The sequence below is a fragment of the Heloderma suspectum genome, chromosome 3, assembly GCF_057233095.1.
Source record: "Heloderma suspectum isolate Gila_16-S chromosome 3, 16-S_ref, whole genome shotgun sequence".
Classification (NCBI taxonomy): Eukaryota; Metazoa; Chordata; class Lepidosauria; order Squamata; family Helodermatidae; genus Heloderma; species Heloderma suspectum.
Window position 1 is genome coordinate 326,555,111 of NC_139460.1, and position 25,971 is coordinate 326,581,081.

General features: G+C 49.0%; 1 protein-coding gene across 1 annotated transcript in view; it reads left to right on the forward strand.

Moving 5' to 3' along the window:
- The first annotated feature begins 1,357 nt into the window (after nt 1-1,357).
- Nucleotides 1,358-25,971, forward strand: part of LPP (LIM domain containing preferred translocation partner in lipoma) — a 382,758-nt gene continuing 358,144 nt past the window's right edge. Inside the window, exons 1-2 of the mRNA XM_084847796.1 lie at nt 1,358-1,403; nt 14,929-15,003. The gene's annotated coding sequence lies outside the window, so the exon portion shown is untranslated. The remainder of the gene's footprint in view (nt 1,404-14,928; nt 15,004-25,971) is intronic.

The window sequence follows — 25,971 nt, forward strand, 5'->3', positions numbered from 1 at the left end:
GAAGGTCGCGATGAGAAGAAGAGGCAGCCTGGTGGGACAAAGCATGGCAGACTGGGGGAATTTGCTGCCCCCAGACTTGGCGAGGGACGGGCTGCTGGCTTGCCGCGAGGTGAGGGCGGGTGGCCTCTTGGCGGCTGTTACTCAGCGTGGCAAAGCGGTGGAACCTCGGAGTTCCAGAATGGGGCGCGCTGGGGCCTCCATGCGCTGCTCACTGTGGGAAATAGGATGTGGAGCAAGATGTGCTGTCCTTTGGTCCGACCTAGCAGGGGCTCTTTTTCTGGCATTATAATGGGTGGAGCAGGAAGGGTATGAGAGCCAGGGTAGTGTAGTGTAGTGGTTAGAGTTTTGCACTGGGGCCCAGGAGATCCGGGTTCTAGTCCCCACTCTGCCATGAAGCACACTGAATCCCTTGGGGCCAGTCGCTGACTCTCAGCCTCACCTACCTCACAGGGTTGTTGTGAAGATGAAACGGAAAGGAGGAAGAGGCCCACGCCAGCGGCCTTGGGTTCCTTGAGGGAGGAACAATGGCAGGACATGAATGTAACAATAGAAATAAGACTGTAAACTCAGTGGTGTTGAAATCGACACAAGAGAAATGTGCATGCCGATTTAAGTAGTGCACAAACTGCCTTTGCGTATCTCATCCTCGGTACTCCTCTCATGGCCCGTTGGACATGCAATGGGCACAGACCTGCGTGGAGCCCAGTAAAAGAGGTGGAGCAAGAAACAATCACAAGGGATTGTGCCCCGCGCCCCATTCCCCAAGCTAATTTATGGAGTAACGGCTTGGTTTGTTCCCCACACCAGGCCATCCACCTTTTCTTGCTTACTGGGGGCGCTGGGCCGGGACTCGGGAGACCGGAGTTCGAGTCCCCGCTCAGCCAGGAAGCTCCCTGGGTGCCTTGGGGCCAGTCGCCGACTCTGAGCCTCACCTGCCTCACAGGGGTGTTGCGAGGATAAAATGGAGAGGCGGGGGCGCATGAGAGACACCCCGGGCTCCTTGCAAGGGGTGCGGGGCGGAGAGAGGATGTAAATGTAATGATAATAATGAATGACCCCCCCCCGTTCCGGGCAGAGGCGCTGTCGCCTGAACAGGCAGAAGCCCGCCGGGGACCCGAGGCAGCCGCGCTCTTCTCGGGGGCGGCGTGTCCGCGAAAAGGCCGGGCGCGCGGGGGCGCGCGGCCGGGGACGGGACGGGACGGCGGCGGGCCCGGAGCGGAGGCCGCGCCGCTGCCGCCCGCCCCTCGGCTGCCGGCCTCGCTGCTCGCGGGCGGAGCGAAGGCGGCGCGGGGCGGAGGCTGGCCGCCTGCCGCCGAGGCGCCCCGCTCCCGGCTCCGCCTGCTCGCCGCCGCCGCCCGAGGCTCCGCGGGCCGCGCGCCGCCCGCTCCTGCCGCCCGGCGCAGGTATGGCAGGCGCCGCGCCCCCGCCCCGGCCCCGGCCAGCCTCGGGGGCGCGGCCCGCAGCAGCCGGGGGCGCCGCTCCTGGCGGGCGCTTGTCCGCAGTGGGGCGGGGGCGCGGCCCCCCCCCGCGCTCTGCGCACGGGCACCGGGAGGGCGAGGAGCGGGGCGCCCCCCGTGCGGGAGGCGGCCGGGAAGGGCCGGGGCCGCCGGCCTTCCGCGGGGGCTGGGGGAGCGGGCCGAGCGCCGTCGCGCCGGGGAGGGGGGCGCGCCTCGGGAGGGGGAGCCGCGCTGCGTGCGGGAGGCCCCAGCTTCAGCCCCCCAGATGGCCTCAAGACGTGGGGGGGGCGAAACAAAACCCCAGCCCCTCCGGGGCGAGGAGGCACCATTGAGCGAGGGGGGCGCGGGGCCTCCGGGCAGTATCCGGCGTTAGCCTTGCTTAGAGGAGACCCGTTGAAATGCACGGCTAACTTCAGCCCCATTCATTGTAATGGTTCTACTCTAAGTCGGTCTCACACCGGATACTGCCCTGCGGCTCCGCACCAGGCAGCTTTTGATGTGCCAGAGAGGCGCGGCCTGCGCTCTGCGGGGACGGGCATTCCGTGCGTGGGGCGGGGAGGGGGAAGGGACGCGGCTTTGCATCTCCGCCTTTCCCCATGTGCAGAAGAGGGGCCTCTGGCGCGGCGCTGCCCTGGTTCACACCATCAGCCCATCTAACCCGGTGTTGTGGGTGCTGACTGGCAGCAGTGGCTCTCCGGCGACCGGGGATGCAGGCAGGAGTTTTTCCAGCCCTTCTCCTCGCAGAGCATGTGCTCTCCTACCACTGAGCTACACATGTGTGCCCTAGTTCAGTCCACATCCGTCCTGTTCCTTGTCACAAACAGTCACAACATTGCCATCCCCGCACACCAGTGTGATGTGACATGGGGTACTTTTTGCAGCCTGCACAAAATTGTGGAACCCCCCCCCCCCCCGCAAGCTGAACAGAGCTCTCATGTGGTGGCTCATTGGAGGCTTGAGAAAACTCCAGGTTTTAGTTGCCCACCTAGGATTGCAAGGTTTCAAGGGGGTTTCGCATAGCTGGCAGGTCATGGGATGTGGCTGCTATGGCCATAGATGTAACAGAGCTGGAAAAGGCGCAGGAAAGGGCAGCCAAAGATGAAAAGAGCAGATGGGTGGTGCATTTTGCGAAAGGAGACGTGCCCCAAATGAAGGATTGTGTGCTTTCTGGGGAAAGACAACTGTTTTTAAGAGATGGGAAGGCAGAAAGACAAAGGCATCGTTGCCAACTGGTATGGCAGGTTTTAAGTTAGCAGAGATGACAGTGGGAGGAGTGTGTAGGCCATGCACAGTGATGCTTCTGTCATAATAACATGCTTCAAGAGAAAACTGTCTCCAGTCTTTGTTGCTGGTGTGCATTGGCTTTAGACCCAATACATCTTGGAGCTTCTCTGTCAGTTGGCCTCATTTGGCCGACACGGTTCAGGTTGTCCCACTTGGAAACTGGAACTCATAACTTTGCCAGGTTGAAATTGTGTCTATTTAAGTGGCCAGGTAGTGAGATGCTATGTGCAAATTTATGACAAAGAACTGCAAATGTGATCAAAATGTGCAGGTTGATGACACATCAATGTGAAAAGGTGGCGGGGTGGGTAAGTGGGATTTCTGTTTTGAAATGTAGATTTCCAGACTGCTGTGCAGATTTTCAGATTCCTCACTTGTTTGGCTGGTTAAGGCCTATGTTGCAAAATCCATGTGTGTGAAATATACAGATTGTATCTGTTTTTCTGTGTCAAAGGCTTCAGGGTATGGGACTGTGGAACCTCTAGACAGTTCTGGTTACAAAGTGGGTAACCAAAGGGGTTTTAGGTGTGGGTAGAGAGAAACCTCAAGGTGACAGACTTTGCAGGGCTGGGTCAGGCTATCTCAAGTTGGAGTGATATGGAACATTGGTCAAAAAGAGATTTCATACCATCGGGTTGAATGCCTTTTCTGCAAGGGATATTTCTGCAAGGTCATTTACTTCACTTTGCGCTCTTAACAAGGCACCATCTGTGTTACACTTGTGTCCAAAGCACAAAGGACAAGGGATGCATTGCTAAAGTGCAGCCTCTCGGGGGCTCTGGGTTTGATATAGCAAGACTATTTGGGTGTTTTTATATTCCAGGTAAATCTGATATATGGGGCACAGGAGTAGTTTCTAAGCTTTTCTTGTTTCATTCTGTAGGGCTGGCTTGTAGGTTCTCTGGGGAAGATGCCCCTCTATTGTTGGCTTCTGAAGTTGGCCATAAAGTGCAAAGTACGTGGATAGCACTGTAGTAGCAATAATGCATTTTATACCCTGCCAATGATGCAGATCAGGGGTGGGCAACCCTTTTGCCATGGAGGTCTGCATTCCGCAATAGGCAGTGGGACAGGGGCTGTGCCATGCAGGCACTCAGGTGCACACACACACTGGGTCGCCCCCCCCCACCAGTGCACGTGGATGTGGAGGTTTCAACCTTCCGTTCCTGCACACTAAGACCACATCACACTTCCTCCCTTGCCAGTCAGCTGGGTGGGGAAGATTTAAATGGAGAAGAGATTTCACACACTGTCTTGCCCTTTTAAATGATGCCCCTGGATGAGGAGCAGGGCGGGGGGGGGGGAGCGGGGTGAATGGATGTCTGTGGCGGGCTGTACAGAAGGCCTCTGATGGATGAAGGTTGCCCCTGCGGTGTGTGGATCAGTGGGGGGGGGGCAACTTGTAACCCTCTGGATGTTTTGGTGTACAACTCCCAGCAGCCCTTGCCAGCATAGCCAATGGTGAATGATTTATTTTATTTATTTATTGCATTTATACCCCGCCTTTCTCCCTCTCGCAAGGAACTCACGGCGGCTTACATTATCCTCCTCATTATCCTCCCATGATGATGGGAGTTGTACGCCAAATCATCCAGAGAGCCACACGTTGCCTCCTGACTCCATAATTCTCAATGCTAAGATTTCTGGCTGTGCCCTGCGGCAAACCCTCTTAAGACCTGGCAAAAGACAGTTGATCGCCAATAGCATTCTGGTGATGCATTTCAGTGGGAACTAGGATGGCCCGAAGAGGCATAGGTGATGGGCGGAGATGACTCGCCTTTCCTGGTGTAGATGGTGCCTTACAGAATTCCATAGGCAACATAGAAGGATCTCTGTTGCCAAAGAGGGCACAATCTCAAACCAAGAGGGAAAGGGAAGGAGTGCAAGAAAGGCAGCGGACACCGTTACACGTCCTGTCAAGATAAAAGATTCAATTGCAAAACAGCTGCATACGTTAAAAGCCCTTGTTGTGGTTGCTTTATACCTCAGACCACATTGTCAACAACACAGTGCTATTCACAATCCTCATTTGTTTTGGCTCTAAGGGCTTTGTGCCTTTGGCGTGTATAACTTACCTTAGAGGCCCTTTAAACTGAGTATTACTAGCACTTTGCTGAAAATTTCTCCCACATTTTTTTCGACTGTTCTCATTCAATCTGAAAGAAATGAAATGGTTTCCCAAAGAAATTCAAAGGAGAAGAAAATTTCAGAGAAATTTTCATGGGTGGAGTTTGGGTTTCTTGTGCTTACCTTACTTATGAGGTGGCCAAGGAGTGTGCATCAGTGTCCTGCACTTTCATTGTACAATTATTGCTCCAGCGGCGTTTAGCCTCCTTGGCGTCCCACACTTAAAGCCCAGGGGAAGGCATCATGAAATAATTCCTCCCATAGGGGTTTTTCAGATCAGGAAGTGCAGGCAGCCTGGGAGGCTGCAGAGCAATGGGGAGATATGCAATAGAAAAGAAAAAAAGACATATAGGCATCACCCTCAGCCGCCTCACAGTGGTTAGGTAAGCTCAAAAACAGCACAAAAATCAGTTATAAAATGCCTTGAGAATGAGGCAGAACAATGGAGGCCTCTTTCACGGGAGAAGAAAACTTTCAGGAAATTAGAAGACAGGTTTTGTCACAGCACTTTCTCCACCTCTTCCCTGGAGCTGGATGCAACACTTCCCGCTCACACCTGCACTGTGGAGGAGGAGAAATGGGGACCAGGGTGCCGACACAGTTGCCAGTGCAAAGAGAAAAAGAAAAACCTTTAGGAAAAAGAAGAAGGAGCCGTGGAACAACCCCCGCCAATGGTGAGCCCTACCTGTGAGAAACTGTTGGAGAGTTTCTCCTCCCCTTGGAGAAATTTGGTGAAATTGTCCCCCCAATTTCTCTCCGCCCATTTTGAGAGAGCTTTTGTGCACAGCTCCAATTATTACTATAGACGGTGCGTAGAATGAGTGACTTGGCTGTTGGTACGAGAGGAATAATCTGAAATGTTGAGTGGGGCTAGCCCACCCCCATGCCGCCTTCCTAAATGGCACCTTGGCTTGTCAACATTTCCGTTGGGGTGTGTGTGCATATTTTGGATGTTAATCAACAGTGCAAAAAGCAAGAAGAGCTGTTGTTGGTGCTTGCCCTTCACCCACTTTGCAGACCTTCCTCAGCTGGGCAAAAGGGTGACCTCTCCTAAAGTTCTTTTTTTTTTGGGGGGAAGGGGCCACCAAGCTTTGTTCTTTGTCATTCAGCAGGCATCTCCACTTCTCTCTGGGGCTTTTGCCATTGAGTGGAGGATGTTGGTGCGTGGCAAACAAAGGCCGTAATTGCTCTAGAAGCTGGCTAAGTAGGACTCTCTAACCCCAGAGAACAATTCAGAGGAAACCAGTGGTGCATCAAGGCAATTTTAGACCCTGGACTTCATGGTCTTAATGGTGCGGGGGGGGGGGGGGGCTTTAGACAGCCATGTGTATTACTTCAGCTGCAAAGTACACAACTAACATTCCAGCGCCCCCCCGCACAACCACAATTCCATGCTCTACAGCTGTTTCTCCATTCCATATACATTAGAACAGCAACAACAAAACTCGTTGCCAAATCTGATTTTTAAAAATCCTCGAAGTAGAGCAGTTTTGCATTTTAAACTCACTTCAACCGTAGCACTATCATGACTCCAAGAATAGAATGGAGTTTGCATCTGCTGCCTGCGTCACCTGCTGCTCTCTGTGTAGTCATTGGGGGGGGGGGCTGGGTGGCCGGGCCCTGGATTTTGGCCCCAAGCTCCAGCTGCGGGCACACCACTGGATGAAACTTTGTGGTACTTGCTCCCAAATAGAGTTCACTGGGATGTAGGCAAAACAAGAAAGAGCCTTGTGGCACCCTAAGGCAGCCTTTGCCAACCCAGCGCCCTCCAGATGCGCCAGACTACAAATCCCATCATCCCCAGCCAGCACAACTATAGGACACACTGAGGATGATGGGAGTAGCAGTACAACACATCTGGGTGGGTGCCAGGTCATGGCAAGCTGCCCTAAAGACTAACAAGGTATTATGGTATAAGCTTTTGGGGACTGGAGTCCATTTCATCGCAGGCATGGTGTTACCTTCTGTTGTAGCTATATGTACATGCGGTTGGGTGGCTGGCTGGGGATTGCAAGCATTGAGATCAGGGGGAGATGAAGTGCAAACAGTACAGACAGTGACAATTGAAAATAAGCACAGTGATTGTTCTCGACAGCTGTGGTAAATGATAACAAGCAATTTAGTAATGCTAAGTTGGACAATAGTGGGACAGGAAACTATTCCCTCTCTTCAGACCCAAATAAATGTCTTTATGATTGTTAGCCACCTTGAGCACCATTTACTTGGTGGAAAAGCAGCGTAACCATTGAATAAACAAATAAATCGTAATTCTGCAGTTTTGGAGTCTCCCTTTGAAATTCCATTGTTCAAGAATGGCCACGTTAACATCAATAGCAGAGTGTCCTGCTAGGTTGAAATGATCTCCTACTGGTTTCTGAATATTGCCGTTTCTGATGTTGGATTTACATTTGTATGGTTCTCGCCCATAGGGATTGACCTGTTTGTCATGTGGAAATGGATAAATCTGGCCTTTTTGTTTTCTGCAGTGTTTCGATTTCTTCAAGCATGTGTTTTGTTCCGTCCAGTTTTTGAATCAGTGTACAATTTTTTTTTTAAAGTACGCACACAAATCTGTATGCATTTTTGTGTACACAAAAATTTGTACACATGTTTCTATATGCAGACTTCCCTAATATATGCATGTTTTGCAACCACTTTCCCCTAATGTATGCCTTTTTTAATGCGATTTTCCCCAGCGTATGCAGTTTTGTATGCATTTTCCCCATGTAGCCATTTTTGCATGCATTTTTTGATCACAACATTTGGAGAAGTGTAAAATACCAGGCAATCTTATTGTTCCACACATAGCTGTATTTGTGGTGTTATATGTCCAGTTGACACTTGATATTCAGTTGCATGTATTTTTTTTTCTTGAAGTTTCCTTACCAGGGTGGTGGGGTGGCCATTCCATGATGGGGTTCATTAGGAAAACTGGCAATATAATAATGCCTTTATATGCATCTATAGTGCAACCACACTTGGGATACTGGTACAGTTCTGGTCACTGCACCTCAAAAAGGATGTTGTAGAACTGGAAAAGGTGCAGAAAAGGGCAGCCAAACTGATCAGGAGCCTGGAGCGCTTCTCTCCTGAGGAGAGGTTACAATGTGTGGGGCTGTTATCTATATTGAAGTTAATCAGTGTGCCTGTGCAGGTGGAGGGCCACTCTCCTAGGGCATACGGCGGAATGCCAAAAATTTGATTCTTGCTACGTTGGTTGTCATTATTTTTAGACTGAATGTTCTTGCAGATACCCAAGCCAAGTAAACCACATGTCTTCGGGAGGAAAAGAGGTGCAGGAGCAGCTTGGCAAATATTTATTGGGCCTACCCGCACATGGACCTACTTAATCATTGGAAGCTCACGGAAGATCTAAAGGGGTGTGTGTGTGTGTGTGTGTGTGTGTAAAACCCTCCACCTTTCTTCTGGTTTGCAAGGGCATCCTCGATTGGTCACTTGACTCTTAACTGACCTGATGCAACAATGTGTGAGTGGCTACTTGGGAGAATGTCTTTCCTGGATGTTTAGTTCCCTGGCAGGAGGAGGCTTCTTGATTTATATATTGTTGCCACAGTGAATTGTTGCGGTTCTGTATTTTAGTTGTTAAGGAGCAGGGCTCTACAGTCTTTTGATCTGTTGCTGCGTCCCCCATGATAAGTTACCATGAAAAAACACATTAACTTTGGGTTACCACTTCACATCCTGAATCTGGTTTCATCTCACTCCCCCTTCCCCAGTTTGAGCACCGGCTCCTGGAGAAAAAAATGAGAATTGTGTAGTCCCACAAAATTTCATAGAGCTGGAAGGGACTTCGAACATCATCTAGTCAGCCCCCTGCCGATGCAAGAAATCCACTAGTACAGCTCTGTGGATAGGTGGCTGTCCAGCGTCTGCTGAAGAATCTCTAATGAAGGAGAAGCCATCAGTTTCTAAAGCAGGCTGTTCTACTGTTGAATGGCTTGTACCACCAGGAAGGACTCACGTTTAGTCAAAATCCGTTTTGTAATGTGACCCCACTGCTTCAGGTCCTACCCTATGGACCAACAGAAAACAAATTTGCGCCATCGTTGCTGTGACAGCCTTTCAAATGGTTGAAAATGGCAAGATTTTTGTGTGTAGTCAGTTGGAATGGAGGAACTTTCAAAGTCCCATAAGCAGGGCAAAGTTGCGCCTAGGCCAATGTTCACATTTATTTAAATATTTGAAATGTTTATTTCCTGCTTTGGGGGCCTAGGGCCCCACAAGGTGAAAAACACAGCCAGCATTAAAAGCAATGCATAAAATAAAACATGTATTTATTTATTAGTAATTATTTATTCATGTAATTGTTACCTCGCTGCTGGACCAGGAAATGGCTCTCAAGGTGGCTTACAACAGTAAAAGCCAAAATAAAAACATAGTTAAAACCATCATAAAATAAATACAATAAAAACACCAAAAACACAATTAAAAACCCAGCAATAAAATAATGATTTAATGAACAATAAAAACAAAGTTCACCCCCCCCCCCGGAACTTAGTAGAAATGCTTTGTTGAGGATGCTTTGGGCCAGGAATGTTCCACCCAGCCTCCTTGAGTTCCTTCTAACTCTGTGTCTGGCACTGGGTACCAAAGTGACTGAAATGTTCTCCGGAGGCCCACACTTAGCACTTGTTGGTTGACTTCTGGCCCAGGTGGGCCACTATTTTGAGCCCACTTGGCTTGTTCCCTGCTCCTGAATGCTTCTAGAGGGACTTGTGCGAAGCGTGGGAAAAGGGCTGAAAAGCCCCAGTGCTGTTGACACACCCAACTCCAAACAGTCCACACCCTTCTGAGAGTTGTAGAGTGTTTACTTCTCGTTTCCAGTTTGCTTGCCTGTCAGCCTGGCTCCCTGAACCTCTTTTAACGCAACCCTTTTGCTAGCTCTTCTTTGGTCTGCCTTCGGGTGCTTTCCCCGCGGATTCTCTATTGATTTATGGATTTCGTTTGTTGAAAAGTTGTGCTCGGAATGATGTTTTCCCCTGGTGGCAGGAGAACATCCTTGTTCCTTAAAGAAACTTTTCATTCTAAATCGCTCCTCGGGTTTGTTTCTTCTGAATATGTTAACTGGCCCATTTAATGGCCAAACATATTCAACATCCTTCCCCGACCTGCTGAACACCCAGATATGTTGGACTGCAACTCCCACCGTGACCCAGCCAAGGCTGGGAGTTGTAGTCCAACACATCTGGGGGTGCACCAGGTTGGGAGCTGCTGATACTGATATCCTGCTGTTGGGACATGATCTACAAGGAGGGCACAACACTCACTGTGGTTGGTTGTACCAATGCTGGCTCCCTTCCTGCAGCAGCATTTAAGTTTTGTTAAAGATGAGGTGTGGGGAGAGGGGAAGAGGAGTGTGACTCAATCCAGAGCTCCTTCGCCGCTAAAACTTGTGTACTAGAGTATGTTTCACTGGGTGCACTTCTTTGTATTGTTCGCTGCTTGACAAGCTGTGCTTGCCAAAATCCCCTTGTGTGCACAACGGTTGGACAACTTATACTGTACACAACCACTGAACGATGATTTCACAAGCCCTGCCTTCCTTTGCATCTGTTTTCCCTTGGAAGAGAAGGCGGCAGGTGGACATAATGGTAAAAAATTAAAAGGGAGTCCTGTGTGAAGACTGTAAGAACTGCTTTCCTGGAATGGACCAAAGTTTCAGTCAAGTGCTGGCTCCAGTTTTCTTTTTTTGGGGTGTGTGTGAAAGATGCTCTTAGTGGGCCCCATTTCTGAGTGGGGACTACTGGTCCTTCTCATTGTCCTTGTTGCTGCTTGTACACTTGGAGAGGATGGGCAAGGTGGCCATGACAGCAAGGAAGAGCAGCAGCAGGGATAGGCCTCCGGGGGTTGGCAGCAGATCTCCTGCTGATGTGTGGACCACGGCAGGTGCCAAACAATGCCGACCCTTGATGCTGGCTGTGATCTGGCCCAGCCCACGATTCTGCTTCTGGCAGTGGCCTATTTCTCTGAGGCGGTCAACCCACGTCTGGGTTGTACCACTCTAGATCTCAGGGGAGGACCACCAAGATGGGGATCCATCAAAGGATCCATGTGCTTAGAAAACTAGCACGTCAGGGAGAACCTCTCGCTGACATGCTAGCTTTCTGTGTGCAAGGATAATTTTGCATGGAGGAGCATTGGTTTGCCCCGTGAAAACTAGGCTATGCACTCTCTTGATAATTAAAGACTGTTCATAGTTGCCTCAGCTTAAAACACCAGTCCTCTGTTAACAGTGTATAGCTGGAAAGGGCAGGCATTCAAATTGGAGGCTTGGATGGCAGAGAGAGAGAAGATGACCAAAAACACAAAGAATTTCCCAAACATGGGCATGAGCAAGCAGAATGTTGCAAGCATTTCGTAATAAGGGAATTGTGTGCTAAACCTGAAGAAGTATTTTTTGTATGTGTGGGTCTTCCCTCCCCTTCCCCCACCTCCTGGAGAGCGTTCGCATTTTGTAAAATAGAAACAAAGCCAGCTAAAAGAGAACATAAGTCAAACTGAAAACCACAGGGCCAAAAAACCCTGAAGACAACAAGTTTTTTAGCAATGTGAATTGATGCCCAACAAGAAACTGGGTTAGGCGGGTGCGATGTTTGGTTGCCTTTGCTCCATAGGCCTGGAGAAATACAGAGTGTGTGGTTATGTTACTAATCCCGATACCAAGAATGTTGCTTGATTGTGAAGATTAAAGAGCATTTAAGATGAATGTCAGCAACACTTGAGTTACAATTCTGCCTTAATCCCAAAGAGATTAAGCTCAGCGGCAAAGCTCATGTTTTGCATACAGAAGGTCCCAGGTCCAGTCCTGGCATCTCTAACTAAAAGGGTCTTAGGTACTGAAGACCTTGCCAGTCGGGTTGGACCAGCCTCCATCTAGATGTGTTGGGCTGCAAATGCCATTGTTCCCGGCCAGTGGCAGTCCGACACATCTGGAGGGCACCCGGTTGGAGGAGGCTGCCATAACCCTTACAGCCCAGTGACTGATTGCCAGGAGATTCTGGATCCCTCCCAACTCCATGACTCCCCACTAAGATTTCTGGGGTGCCCTGCAGCAAAACCTCTTAAGACCTGACTAAAGAGTTGATTGCCAATGGCATTCTGTGATGCGTTTCAATGAGAGCTGGGATGGCCCAAAGAGGCATAGGTGATGGGTGAGGATGACTCATCTTTCTTCCTCCACTAGACAAGAGGCGGGGGTGGGGGGGTGAGTGAGGTCTGTGTGTGGCAGGATGTCAGTCTGTGCTGGAAATGGGTCAGCAATACAGGCAGAGAGCTGACTTTGCTTTCTGCAGGAAATCCTATGGCACGGTGGGTTCCCATAAAAGTCTGATGGAGAACAGGAAGCTATTATCGTGCTAATACTGTGGAGGCGTGTCGTATGCGCCGTCTGTATATAAATGCAAAGACACCTATAACAGCAGTGCCAGAAGTTTCCAGTCAAAGGAAACCAAACTCTGAGTCAGTGCTGGAACCCCTGAAATGTCTCACTGCTCAGAAGTGGGGTGCTCGCATGCCCCTCTGTTTTTGTCCGAGACCACAACATCTGTTTTGAAACCAGCTTAGTAAAGGAAATAGCAGAACACATGAAAGACGGTCAGTTATTTAAGGTGAACTCTATTTACCAGGCTTCCCAATTACAACTAGATCGACAAGTTTCCCAAATTGAAAGGTGTGTGTGTGTGTGTTCTTCCAGAAACAGTTTACAACTTCCTAGTCAGGGCTTGCTTTCAATGCCCAGGGTTAATCAGTGATCGTCTCCTTTAATTTCTTTTAGTTGTTGTTGTTGTTCAGTCGTGTCCGACTCTTCGTGACCCCATGGACCATTTGTTTTAGTACTTTAGTTAAATGGGTGTGTGTGTGTGTGTGTGTGTGTGCGCGATCGCATGTGTGTGTGTGTTTTGGTGTTAGGAAGGTTTTGGCCTTTGAAATGTTATTGCATGCTCTGAACCTTCAGGGATGGAGTGGGTTACAATCTGAATTTGCAGTGCCCGTCCCACCTGGCCATTTAGTGCCCTGGCCAGCAACTGCCTTTGCCAGGGGCCTCTTAGCCTGCAGGTTCACCCTATTGCTCCCCCCAGGCTGTTTTCCTCCACTTGTCGATTGGCCAGCTGGAGGAGCCATGGTGGAGTGAGTGTGTAGACCAGGTTTGGCCTGAGGGTCACTCGGTTGCTAACCCCTCTTCATCTGACCTGCATTTTGGGAAGTGTCCTTTGCATCTCCTGGCTTGGTACTTGATTTAAATACTGAATATCTACCCTTGATCTTGTGGATGTGAGCTTACAAATGGGGTGGTATGTTCCCAAGGATTTTGATGGTGAGGTGGATGCCTCCCCTTTCAGAAGACAAGTTTAGCATGGCCAAGGAGTTCAACCTCACATATCTGCAGTGTGTGTGTGTGTATGTGTATGTGTATCCCAGACAGAAGATAGGACAATACAGTTTTGGATGGTGCTGGTACATCTCCAAAATGAACCCTAGAATGTGAGTGTCTTGGACAGAGGCCTGAATCTTCCTTGTGCCCCGCTCTCTCTAGGGATGGCGGAGAATTTCTCCACGAATCTCCGGGAGGCCGAATGCCAACGCATTCGGCCCCCCGAAATTGGTGGTGAAATTCTCCGCCGGCCCCCCGCCCCCCCCCCCGGGATGGGACTTACCTCGTGCAAATGTCCCTCTTGGCGGCGGGTCCCGGCGGCGGCGGCCGGTCTTCTGACCAGCTGCTGCTGCCGCCATTGCAAAATAAAAAAGGAAAGTAAAAAAAAAAAAACACACACCCATGATAGGCTACGTAACGATTTACGTAGCCTGTCACGGCTAGATTTCCAAAGTCAGCCGTGATAGGCTACGTAAATCGTCACGTAGCCTATCACGGGTGACTTGGGGGAAAAAAAAAGCGCGTACGCAAATGGCGGCACCCATGGGGCGCCGCCATTTGTGTTCCTTAGTTTGGCACATCTAGTCTACGTAAAGATTTACGTAGACTACGGCGAAAATAAGGGCAACGCAAATAGCGTTCCCTTATTTTCACCGTAGTCTACGTAAATCTTTACGTAGACTAGACGTGCCAAACTAAGGAATGCAAATGGCGGCGCCCCATGGGTGCCGCCATTTGCGTACACGCTTTTTTTTTTCAAAGTCACCCGTGATAGGCTACGTGACGATTTACGTAGCCTATCACGGCTGACTTTGGAAATCTAGCCGTGATAGGCTACGTAAATCGTTACGTAGCCTATCACGGGTGTGTGTGTGTGTGTGTTTTTTACTTTTTTTTTCGCGGCCGGGGAGACGGGGTGCTCCTCCCCGGCCTGAATTTCGGCAGCGAGGGATGGGGCGCCTCCCCCCCGGCCTGAATTTCGGCCGGGCGAGGCGGGGCGCCTCCCCCCCCTCGCCTGAACCTCGGGGGGAGAACGGAAGCGCCTCCTCCCCACCGCGAAGCAAGCTGCGGGACCAGGTAAGTCCCTTTTGTCCATCCCTAGCTCTCTCCCTACCTCTTACTTTTGCCTCCTCCGATGGTGATATGGTCTAGGCTGTGGGTCCACCTCCTGCTGGCAGTGGCTGTTCCTAGGGCCACAGCAAGAGAGGAGCTCTTCATAGCCCTGCTCTCAACCTGACTTCCTCTTCACTGGAGATAATAACTTAAAAACTTAAGAGCCCTGCTGGATCAGGCCAAAGGCCTCTCTGATCCAGCATTCTGTTCCCACAGTGGCCAAAACTGGGTGTATGAGCCACAGCACAGAGAGCTTCGGCTATTGGATGGTATAGAAATGAAATGAATGAATGTATGAATAGCTAGCTAGCTAGCTAGCTAGCTAGCGCTCTCCCACTGGTGTTACCAGCATGTGGTATACAGAGTCATGCTGCCTCTAATACCAGAGGCAGCATACAGGCATCATGTCTAGTAGCCATTGATAGCCTTGGGGAGCCACTCTGGTGTAGTGGTTAGAGTGCCGGACTGGGAGTCGGGAGGTCCGGGTTCTGTTCTCCACTCGGCCATGAAGCTCACTGGGCCAGTCACTGACTCTCAGTCTCATCTACCTCACAGGGTTGTTTTGAGGATAAAATGGAGAGGCAGAAGATCATGGAAGCTCCTTGGGCTCCTTGCGAGAGGAAAAAAAAGGTGGGATATAAATGGAATTGAACTTGGGGGATCTGCCTCTGCGCGGTGCCTCCTCCTTTCCCCGTTTCTGTTGCTGACACTGAGCAGGTCGAGCAGCCATTATGTCAGCTTGGCCCCGAGTCCTCGTTCTTTTTCTGGACCAGAGAGGGGGTCTAAGCCAGGCCTGATCGCTGGAGAACCGCGACGCACACGCGACAGTTGACTCCGACAAATCACCCAATCGGTATGGCCATGGCACATGACAGGGATGGTGCTTGGTGAGATGCCTTGTGCTTCCTTCATCCCTTGTCCTTGTACTGTTAGTGGGTGGTTCGTCTGCCCGGCTAACTGATATTCAACCTCTTCTGGAGGGGGCTGCACTCCCCCTAACGGATCACGTTCGTAGTTTGGGGGTGCTGGTATTAACATTCAAAGCCCTTAATGGCTTGGGGCCAGGTTACCTGAAGGATCGCCTCCTCTCATATGTGCCTGCCAGGACCTTAAGATCATCCTCAGTGGCCCTTCTACATGAGCCTGTGCCAAAGGAAGTGAGGCAGGTGGGTACTAGGAGGAGGGCCTTTTCTGCTGTGGCACCCCGGTTGTGGAATGAGCTCCCTAGTGAGGTTCACCTGGCACCTACGTTGTATTCTTTCCAGCGCCAGGAAGACCTTTTTATTTTCCCAGGCATCTTAGCAGTTTAGCTTTATACACTTTTAGCTTTGCTGTTTTAAATCTGTATTTTAAATCCTTGCATCGTTGCTAGGTTTTATCCTGGTTGTATTGTTATACTGTGGTTTTAATGTTTTGTATATTTTATATTGTTTTATTCTCTGCTCTTTGGTTTTAATTTTTGGGAACTGCCCAGAGAGCTTTGGCTATTGGGCAGTATAGACATGAAATGAATGAATGAATGAATGTCTTTGGAACAAATGTTTTGCCAGCGTGTGGATTGACCCAGATTTGTTGGACTTGACTCCGTTGAGGTCCTTCCTTTGGCCAGAGCTGCTAGTTCTAGATCATGCCTGACAAGCGTATGGTTGGGTCTTTGCCCTCATCTTAGAACAGTACTGGAGCAGAGATCCTTGGGGTGTCTTGGTGCTGAGCTGGAATGCTCTCATGCAGAGCAGGCTGGCAGAAGGAATGTGTGTGGTCTGTGCTCATACCCTGTGAAACGTAGTCCAGCGTTATGGACATCTTGGCCCTATTTTTTCCATTTGTGTTTCTAGCCCTCGTGAAGGCAGGCTTGAAAACATATGCAGGGTGAAAATCTCAGAAGCCCAAGGGAGGTTTGAGCGGGACATCAATTGTCAGGGTAGGTCTTCAACCTGGCCAACAGAAAAAGAACAAACCAGTGTTGCAACTGAAGGCAATGAACTGATGGACCAGGTTGCCAAAATGGTAGCTGAATGTGCCATTAGGCATGCAGGGATCTGGATAAGTGATTTTGACCCCCATTTTCAAATCTAGAGTGGTAGTATACATCACTTGCTACCCAGTCCTATTTTAACGGGGGGGGGGAGGGGCTTCTGCATACACAGCATGTGCCCTCCCACTGAGCTACGGGCCATCCACCAGATCCTTCTGCCTGTGATGACTGGCCCTAAGCATTCCTGTTGGGAAGATCTTAGGACACAGCATAGCAGACCACACCAAGGATGCCTGGGCACCTCCCTAAACAGAAAGACATAGATGTGATTTTCCATGGAGAATGACTCCATGGGGATGCTTTATGGGAGAAAACATTAAAAGGACGGAGGACACAAAAAGGAGCTGGATGGTGATCTCAGGAGGTGCCCCGATAAGCATCTTTGCACACCCAAGGGAAGGCGAGCACTGGCTGTGCTAGGAGAAGCAAGGCTCTGACGTCAAACTGCTCGGAGAGAGTTGAAAACACAGAAGGGCACCTGTGTGGCAATCAGCTCCAAAGTGCGAGATGGCAAGATTAGAAGGGAGGGCTACAAGAGAGAAAGGCATTTGAAGGCGTCTGTAATGAGACAGAGCTTTCAAAACACTCTGCTGGGGCAACAGACATTGATGTCATGGTGGTACATCGGAAGCTGCCTTATTCCAGGTAGCAACTCTGCAGGGTCTCACACAGAGCATCCTTCCCCAGCCTGCTACCTGGGTTCTTTTAAATTGGAGGTGCTGAGGACAGAACAGAGACCTTCTGCATGCAAAGCGTGCGCTCTGCCACTGAGCTTTGGCTCCTCCCATGATACGTGGCAACTCCTGATTGGCCAGATGTGACCTGGGCACTGAATGGGTCACCAGGTCTTGATTTCTGGGCCAGGGCTTTTCCTTGGCAACAAACAACTGGCTAGAAATGCTGGTTAGGCCTCTGCCATGTGGTTTCCCTAGTTCAGGTTTTGCCTTAATGGAACTCTTCAGCCCTTCTCCAGAATGCTGATCTCTCCAGCCCTATTTTTGTCGTCCTTCTCCTTCAGTCTGCTGCCCACTCTCATTTTTTCCCCTTGGGTGCAAAGGTCCCCACCAAAGCCACTTGAATTTGGCAGAGTAAACCATGCAAAAGAGGTGGGTGGATGACATAAGCAAGTGCTGTGTGCTCAGAAATAATATCAGAATCCTCTTCCAGGGCATCCAAATTCTGCAATGAGAAGAAAACTCATTTGTGCTTCCTGTTTTAACATATATACATTAAGCAAATCAAAGATAGCAGCTTATCTTGCATAGCGGGAGTGTTGGACTGGGACTCGGGAGAGCCATGAAGCTTACTGAGTGTCTTTGGGCCAGGCACTGACTCTCAGCCTAACCTACCTCACGGGGGTGTTGTGAGGATAAAATGGAGAGGAGGGGGAGGACCATGTAAGCGCCTTGGGTTCCTTGCACGTGGAAAAAAGGAGGAATATAAATGTAATACATAAATAAATAAAACACCTAAAGACATAACATTGTGTATAGTACTTTCCCTAAATGCTTGCAGTAGTTCACTTCCATTGTTATCTAGAAATTCTCACAACAACCCTGTGAGGTAGGCCACTGGTGTTTCCATATTGCAAATAGAAGGCTGAGGTTGAGAGAAGGGGCTCGCTTTAGGCTCCCTAGTGGGAGCGTCACGTAGGCCTCTGAAGACCTACTCTCTTTTGTCCTCATTTTGGCTTCTGAGATCTTCCCAAGCATTGCCACTGTGCATGAACAGCATACCATGCCATATCAGCCACTGTGTGGAGTACTTTAAGTGGCTTCTAGACGGTGGCTGTAACACTGAAATAGGGAACCCTCAAGTACCGGTGACTTTATGATTGTGGAACAAAACACTGCTTATTTGCTTGTTGAAGATAAATATCCCAAGCAAGGTTGTGGGAATATGATTGTAGGAGGGGAGCAGGGAGTTGGAGCACTCAACTCTTGCGCATGAGCCAGACGCTCAACCCATGCTTTTGAATGGGTGGGGAAGAGAGTGCAGTAGCTGACCAGAGCTTTGAGTGAGGAGTGAGTGTGACAGATGTGCAGAAAGCTGGTTGGTGCTCTGGGGGATGAAGAGCACCTGCCCACTCCACTTACCTGCAGATATTGGCTTGACTAGGTGATGCTGTGTGAAGGTATGTAAGGCTTTGCACACCTTGGACATTAGCCAGCTCTTAGCAAGAACATTACAGGAGTTAAAACCACAGAATCCTAGAATCGCAGAAGGTTAGAGTTGGAAGGGATCTTGGAGATCATCTAGTCCAACCCTGCTCAATGAAGGCTCTGCACTGCAGGCTGTAGCTTTGCCTTTCCTGTCAGATGGCTGTCCAGACTGCTTAAATCCTTCAGCAAAGGAGATCCCACCGCCTTCTGAAGTTGCCTCCTCCACTGTTGCTGTTCAGCCAAAAACTGCTTCCATCCGCTGTTTCCAATCCTGCCCTCAAGAACAAGTCTGCTGTGTCTTCTTGCAAGACAGCCCTTCCGATAGATGGTCTGCTGTTGTGTCTTGCTGTAATTTTCTCTTCTCCGGGTTAACTATATCCAGCTCATTCCACCGTTCCTCCCAGGACTTGGTTCATTAGTGTTCATTAATAGATTGTTAAATAACTGCCTGCATCTGTGTGACTCTTGTAAATTTTAGCTACACACACAGGAGGAGAAGGAATGTATCCGATGACTTAAAACGGAGATGCCGTAGGTGGACTCTGTGTTTGCAGGGGCTGCTTCTTCAGAGAATTATCCAGGGTCTTCATTCTTTCCTCACATGCATCATAAAGAGGTGCTGCTCACAGGTCTCTGCTGGCCTAGATCCATCTGTTTCTTAATCCCTTGTTTTGCATGTTGGGTCATAATTACATCGTGTTAACTTCAGGTGAAGGCATGGGGTGGGAGTCAGATGCAACCTGGTGACTGTATCAAAGACACTCTAAGGCTTTCCTGCTAATCCAGACCTATGATAGTCCCTATTAAATCTGAACCTCTCCAGACAATGCTGGTGTGTTTCTCTGATACGTTGGCTATAGCTGTGCAAACTCCATGGGGCAGAGAACATGGCTTCCTTTCTCCCAGGGCACGTGGCAGGGAAGTGCTGTTGGTAAAGGTGCGAACAGTGCCCCTGTGTGGTAGATTTAGAGCTCAGCAGGATGGGATTGTGGAAAAACTGGGTCACACTGATTGATTTTGAACACATGTACTTTGTGCACAATCCTTAAGTATCTTAAGTATCTAAGGGCGCAAGCATATTGGTATAGTTGGCCACGTCTGAACTCAGAGGCGGCGGACTATCCAATGCAGGGTGGAAGGAGCGCGGAGGCAATCTTCTCCTTTGCGCTCTGGCCACCCTGCATTTGTGGCTAGATGGCCGCTTTTGGCTATCCAACCAGGGCGCCTCAGCAGGGGGCGGGGGAGGCTGGGTGGGGCAAAGGAAGTGTCGTAATGGCGCCTCCACCATCCCCTCCTCTCCCCACCCACAGGAACACCCCCTTTCTCCCCGCTCCGCACTGCTTTTCGGAGCGTAGAGCCAGGGACAAACCGCACCTCCTACGAGGTGTTGGGGGAGGGGGTGGGGAGTTGGATTCCTGGGAACCCAGCTCGGCGCGCCGGCCCCACCTCAGTGCCCCCAAACCCCCAAATCTTGTGGTCATCTAGATGCTGTCTAGCGGCCACAGGATTGCACCCTAAGAAACTTAAAAATAAAATGTTCTAGGATAAATTTTAGTCCAGTTTATAATGGATTGTTTTGTTTTATAGTATTTATTTTAAGCAAGCTACCATTTATACCAAGGGTGTTGAACCTTAAGCTCCTGGACCAAATCCGCTCCACCAGGTTTCACCAGATGGCTGCGCTTCCTTCTCCTTTCCCCAACTGCTCGTTTGCTGGTTTCCTGGCTTTTGCATGGTTTGTTTCCCCTGTTCGAAAAGGCTGAAATGCCTCTGCTAAAGTTGAGTTATTGCCAGGAAGAGATTTAAGCTATAAAGAGATGGGAGTACCAGGCCACCTTACCTGTCTCCTGAGAATCCGGTACGAGGGTCAAGAAGCAACAGTAAGAACCAGACATGGAACAACCGATTGGTTCCAAATTGGGAAAGGAGTACGACAAGGCTGCATATTGTTGCCCTGCTTATTTAACTGATATGCAGAGTACATCATGAGAAACACCGGGTTGGATGAATCACAGGTCGGAATTAAGATTGCCGGGAGAATTATCAACAACCTCAGATACGCAGACGATACCACCCCAATGGCAGAAAGCGAAGAGGATCTACAGAGCCTGTTGTTGAGGGTGAAAGTGGAGTGTGCAAAAGCTGGTTTGAAACTCAAACATTAAAAAAACGAAGATCATGGCATCTGACCCCATCACTTCCTGGCATATAGAAGGGAAAGAAATGGAAGCAGTGACAGATTTTATTTTCTTGGGCTCGACGATCACCGCAGATGGTTACTGTAGCCATGAAATTAAAAGATGCTTGCTCCTTGGGAGGAAAGCTATGGCAAACCTAGACAGCATAGTAGGAAGCAGAGACATCACCTTGCCAACAAAGATTCATATAATCAAAGCTATGGTTTTTCCAGTAGTAACGTGTGGCTGTGAGAGCTGGACTAAGGAAGGCTGAGCACCGAAGAATGGATGCTTTCTAATTGTGGTGCTGGAGAAGACTCTTACGCGTCTCCTGGACTGCAAGGAGGTCAGATCAGTCAATCCTAAAGGAAATCAACCCTGACTGCTCATTGGAAGGACAGATACTGAAACTCAAATATTTTGGCCACCTAATGCAAAGAGAAAGCTCCCTGGAAAAGACCCTGATGCTGGGAAAGATTGAAGGCAAAAGGAGAAGGGGGCAGCAGAGGATGAGATGGCTAGATAGCATCACCGATGCATATGGACTTGAGCACGCTCCGGGAGAGAGCGGAGGACAGGAAGGCCTGGCGTGCTATGGTCCATGGGGTCACGAAGAGTCGGACACGACTTAATGACTGAACAATAAATGCTGGTACTTTGGGCATAGGGCCATGCCCCTTTGCCCAACTCTGTTGCCTTCAGCCCAATCCAGCCCTGGAATGCAGTCCCGTCCCCCCGCACTTCTCTGAAATTGAATTTGGCCCTTGGGCTAATTTGGCCCTTTGCAACATTCCCACAAACTAACTAGCTTTGAAAAACCATTCCCAATTTGAATTTGGCCCTTTGCAACATTCCCACAAACTAACTAGCTTTGAAAAACCATTTGTGTGTGGAGCTGCACCTTCTAGGCCGCAACCAGGGACATGGGACCAGTGGGCCATCAGGTTTCAAAAAGTGGAAAAGGGAGTTGGGAATTGCGTTATATCAAATGATGTGGATTACAATTTGGTCCTGTGTATCGTTTAGTTCCTCTGCTCTTAACATTGTTGTTGTTGTTGTTGTTCAGTCGTTCAGTCGTGTCCGACTCTTCGTGACCCCATGGACCATAGCACGCCAGGCCTTCCTGTCCTGCGCTCTCTCCCGGAGCGTGCTCAAGTTCATATTCATTGCATCCGTGATGCTATCTAGCCATCTCATCCTCTGCCGTCCCCTTCTCCTTTTGCCTTCAGTCTTTCCCAGCATCAGGGTCTTTTCCAGGGAGTTTTCTCTTCGCAGTAGGTGGCCAAAATATTGGAGCTTCAGCTTCATTATCTGTCCTTCCAATGAGCACTCAGGGTTGATTTCCTTTAGGATGGACTGATTTGACCTCCTTGCAGTCCAGGGCACTCGTAAGAGTCTTCTCCAGCACCACAGTTCGAAAGCATCAATTCTTCGGCGCTCAGCCTTCCTTATAGTCCAGCTCTCACAGCCATACATTACTACTGGCACAAGTGGTCTATTTTATGTATTCATGACATGCATCTCCTGCTTTTTTTGCCCTACGGTTCCAAGTAGTTGGTCTCTCAGAGGGTCTCCTATCCAGGCACTGACCAGACCGTGCCCTGGGACCTGAGACATATCAAGGAAGGGGGCAAACCACTGTTGACTCACGAGGCTGACAGGTGGAGAAATCTGACAATTACAATTTCAGTTGCTCGTTTTTACAGTCTTAAATTTGGTTCGTCCCAAATGTAGAGATTTTTTTTATAAAAGCTCGCATGAAAATTTGTACACATTTTTATATACAATTTTGCCACACATGCACATAAAAAGGATTTCACCTTCATTATCTGTCCTTCCAATGAGCACTCAGGGTTGATTTCCTTTAGGATTGACTGATTGGACCTCCTTGCAGTCCAGGGGACTCGTAGGAGTCTTCTCCAGCACCACAGTTCGAAAGCATCAATTCTTCGGCGCTCAGCCTTCCTTATAGTCCAGCTCTCACATCCATACATTACTACTGGGAAAACCATAGCTTTGATTAGACGGACCTTTGTCGGCAAGGTGATGTCTCTGCTTCTTACTATGCTGTCTAGGTTGGCCATAGCTTTCCTCCCAAGGAGCAAGCGTCTTTTAATTTCATGGCTACAGTCACCGTCTGCGGTGATCTTGGAGCCCAAGAAAGTAAAATCTGTCACTGCTTCCATTTCTTCCCCTTCTATATGCCAGGAAGTGATGGGGCCAGATGCCATGATCTTCGTTTTTTTAATCTTGAGTTTCAAACCAGCTTTTGCACTCTCCTCTTTCACCCTCAACAAGAGGCTCTTGAGATCCTCTTCGCTTTCTGCCATTAGGGTGGTATCGTCTGCATATCGGAGGTTGTTGATAATTCTCCCGGCAATCTTAATTCCGACCTCTGATTCATCCAACCCGGCATTTCTCATGATGTACTCTGCATATAAGTTAAATAAGCAGGGTGACAATATGCAGCCTTGTCGTACTCCTTTCCCAATTTTGAACCACTCGGTTGTTCCATGTCTGGTTCTTACTGTTGCTTCTTGACCCTCGTACAGGTTTCTCAGGAGACAGGTAAGGTGATCTGGTACTCCCATCACTTTAAGAATTTGCCACAGTTTGTTGTGATCCACACAATCAAAGGCTTTAGCGTAGTCAATGAAGCAGAAATAGACGTTTTTCTGGAATTCTCTTGCTTTCTCCATGATGCAGCGAATGTTGGCGATTTGATCTCTAGTTCCTCTGCTTCTTCGAAACCCAGCTTGTACTTCCGGTAGTTCTCGGTTCGCATACTGCTGAAGCCTAGCTTGTAGGATTTTGAGCATCACCTTGCTGGCATGTGAAATGAGCGCAATGGTGCGGTAGTTTGAACACTCTTTGGCGTTGCCCTTCTTTGGCATTGGAATGTAAACTGATCTTTTCCAGTCTTGTGGCCTCTGTTGAGTGTTCCAGATTTGTTGGCATATTGAATGCAGCACTTTAACAGCATCATCTTTTAGGATTTTAAATAGCTCGGCTGGAATACTGTCATCTCCGCTAGCTTTATTGTTACTAATGCTTCCTAAGGCCCACTTGACTTCACTCTCTAGGATGTCCGGCTCAAGTTCAGTGACCGCACTATCATGGCTATCAGGGACATTCAGATCTTTCCTGTATAGTTCTTCTGTGTATTCTTTCCACCTCTTCTTAATCTCATCTGCTTCTGTTAGGTCCCTGCCTTCTTTGTCCTTTATCATGCCCATCTTTGCACAAAACGTTCCCTTGAGATCTCCGATTGTCTTGAAGAGATCTCTAGGCTTTCCCATTCTGTTGTTTTCCTCGATTTCTTTGCATTGTTCACTTAAGAAGGCCTTCTTGTCTCTCCTTGCTATTCTCTGGAACTCTGCATTCAGTTGGGTATATCTTCCCCTTTCTCCCTTGCTTTTCGCTTCCCTTCTTTCGTGAGCTACTTGTAAAGCCTCATCAGACAGCCACTTTGCTTTCTTGCAATTCTTTTTCTTTGGGATGGATTTCGTTGCTGCGTCCTGAACAATGTTACGGACCTCCGTCCATAGTTCCTCAGGCACTCTGTCTATCAGGTCTAATCCCTGAAATCTATTCCTCACCTCCACGGTATATTCATCAGGGATATGATTTAGGTCATACCTGAACGGTTTAGTGGTTTTCCCGACGTTCTTCAATTTAAGCCGAAATTTTGCAAGAAGCAGCTCATGATCTGAGCCACAGTCAGCTCCAGGTCTTGTTTTTACTGACTGTATGGAGCTTCTCCATCTTTGGCTGCAAAGGACATAATCAGTCTGATTTCGATATTGACCATCTGGTGATGTCCATGTGTAGAGTCGCCTCTTGTGCTGTTGGAAAAGAGTGTTTGCTATGATCAGCGTGTTCTCTTGGCAAAACTCTATTAGCTTTTGTCCTGCTTCATTTTGTACACCAAGGCCATGCCTGCCTGTTATCCCGGTGATTTCTTGACTTCCTACTTTAGCATTCCAATCCCCTATGATGAAGAGGACGTCTTTTTTTGGTGTTAGTTCTAGAAGGTGTTGTAGGTCTTCATAGAACCGATCAACCTCAGCTTCTTCGGCCTCAGTGGTTGGGGCATAGACTGGAATTACTGTGATGTTGAATGGTTTGCCTTGGATTCGTACTGAGATCATTCTATCATTTTTAAGATTGTACCCCAGTACTGCTTTTCCCACCCTTTTGTTGACTATGAGTGCTACTCCATTTCTTCTAAGGGATTCTTGCCCACAGTAGTAGATATGATGGTCACCTGAATTAAATTCGCCCATGCCTGTCCATTTTAGTTCGCTGATTCCCAAGATGTCGATGTTCAATCTTGCCATCTCATGTTTGACCACTTCCAGCTTACCTTGATTCATTGATCTGACATTCCAGGTTCCTAAACAATATTGTTCTTTACAGCATCGGATTTTCTTTTCACCACCAGACACATCCACAGCTGAGTGTCCTTTTGGCTTTGGCCCAGCCGCTTCACTCTTTCTGGCGCTACTTGGAAATACCCTCTGCTCTTCCCCGGTAGCATATTGGACACCTTCCGACCTGAGGGGCTCATCTTCCGGCGTCATATCTTTTAGCCTTGTGATACGTTCCATGGGGTTTTCTTGGCAAGAATACTGGAGTGGGTTGCCATTTCCTTCTCCAGTGGACCACATTTTGTCAGAACTCTCTGCCATGACCTGTCCGTCTTGGGTGGCCCTGCACGGCATAGCTTATGGCTTCACTGAGTTACGCAAGCCCCTTCGCCACAACAAGGCAGTGATCCATGAAGGGGCTCTTAACATTAGTGAACTTTATTTTGAATTAATACTCCTGTTTTACTGTGTATTTTTTTATTTTATGATTTTATGCTGGAGTGAGCTGCCCAGAAAATAATTTTACTGGATGGCGTTATTGGTGATGTGTGTTTTGGTGATGTGCGGTTTCCAGCAAATTGTGAATTTGGAAATGTTCCTATGCAAATTAGGGTAATTTGCATAGAATCATTTGCATCAGAAAATGTTCTCATGCCCTGCAACAGCCTTTCCCAACCTGGTACTCTCCAGATGTGTTGGACTACAACTCTCACCTTCCATGGATAGAGGACAAGTAGACAGTTGCCCTCGTAGAAAGTGATGTGAATGGCAAGGGAGAGGGTGGAGCTAGTGAGCTCATCCCTGCTTCCCTCCCCCATGCTTATACAAATTGAAAATGACTTACACACAATGAA